Source organism: Microtus pennsylvanicus, chromosome X, assembly GCF_037038515.1.
Source record: "Microtus pennsylvanicus isolate mMicPen1 chromosome X, mMicPen1.hap1, whole genome shotgun sequence".
NCBI classification, from domain to species: Eukaryota; Metazoa; Chordata; class Mammalia; order Rodentia; family Cricetidae; genus Microtus; species Microtus pennsylvanicus.
Genome location: NC_134601.1, coordinates 52,389,997 through 52,391,634, shown reverse-complemented (window position 1 = coordinate 52,391,634; position 1,638 = coordinate 52,389,997).

Sequence of the window (1,638 nt, the reverse complement as noted above, 5' to 3'; positions counted from 1 at the left end):
CCCTATCATACAACAAAAGTATATGCTCAACTATGTTCATAGCAGCATTGTTTGTAATAGCCAGAACCTGGAAACAACCTAGATGCCCTTCAGTGGAAGAATGGATGAAGAAAGTATGGAATATATACATATTAGAATACTACTCAGTTGTAAAAAACAATGACTTCTTGAATTTTGCATGCAAATGGACAGAAATAGAAAACACTATCCTGAGTGAGGTAAGCCAGACGCAAAAAGATGAACATGGGATGTACTCACTCATAATTGGCTTCTTGCCATTAATAAAGGACATTGAACCTATAATTTGTGATCCTGGAGAAGCTAAATAAGAGGGTGAACCCAAAGAAAAACATATCGTCATCCTCCTGGATATTAACCTTCATCAGGCAATGAAAGGAGACAGAGACAGAGACCCACATTGGAGCACCGGACTGAAATCCCAAGGTCCAAATCAGGACTTTGTATATTTTCTATAGATGAGTTTGCTGTCAATTTTAAGTTTTATTGAATCAAGGTCAGATAGTCTACAAAAAATTATTTCAAACTTTCTAAATTTATAAAACATTGTTTTGTGTACCAGGATATGGCCTATTTTAGAGAATCTTCCATATGTTGCTGAGGGATGTGTATTTTTTTATTGCTTGTTTGACTGGAATATTCTGTAGATATATGTTAGGAAAATTTGATACATGACATCATTGAATTCTAATATTTCTATGCCTATTTTTTGTCCATATGTCCTGTCTATTAGGTAATATGGAATATCTAAATAACCTATTAGGATTTGATAATAATCTGTTTCTTTTATTCCAATACTAATTTTTTATTGAATTGCATATATTATAGTTTATGTGGGAGTGTTATATATCAATCTGTTGATTTCATTGGTTAAGTAATAAAGAAACTGCTTGGCCTCATAGGTTAAAACATAGGTGGGAGGAGTAAACAGAACAGAATGCTGGAGGGAAGAGGAAGTGAGTTCAGAGGCCATGCTCCCCTCTCCCGGGTATATGCAATGAAGCAAGCTGCCAGGTCAGACATGCTGAATCTTTCCCAGTAAGACTGATGCTACACAGATTATTAGAGATGGGTTGATCAAGATATGAGAATTAGCCTGTAAGGGCTAGAGATAATGGGCCAAGCAGTGGTTAAAAGAATACAGTTTCTGTGTAATTATTTCGGGGTATAAGCTAGCCGAGTGACCGGAAGCTGGGGTGGCAGGAACACAGCCCGCAGCTCCTACTACAGAATGGCGCCCAGATGTGTGGATAACTGAATCCACTGAAAGCTGAAAAATCTTGCGAAAGAATAAAGCATGTTTTCTTTGTAGCAGAAATTTCTCAGGTCTGCTCTGCTTGCTAGAGGCAAGCAAGCACTCTCATTTAAGAGAGGCTTCCTGACTCAGCTTTAGCTGCAAAACCCTGCAGCTCTTAATTGGTCCTGCCACGAAACACTTAAATGGTGTTGATAAAAGCTGACTGAATGCTTGTTTGTTTTCAGCAGTAGCAGGAAAAAACCTGTGCTGTTTTAAAAATGCCGGCTTTCTGGGCCATCCTGCCAGGGCAAACTCTGACTGTTTGAGGCAAGAGGGCCGACTACAGAGAGAGGACTTGCGTGTTGTCTGAGGACATAATGCTG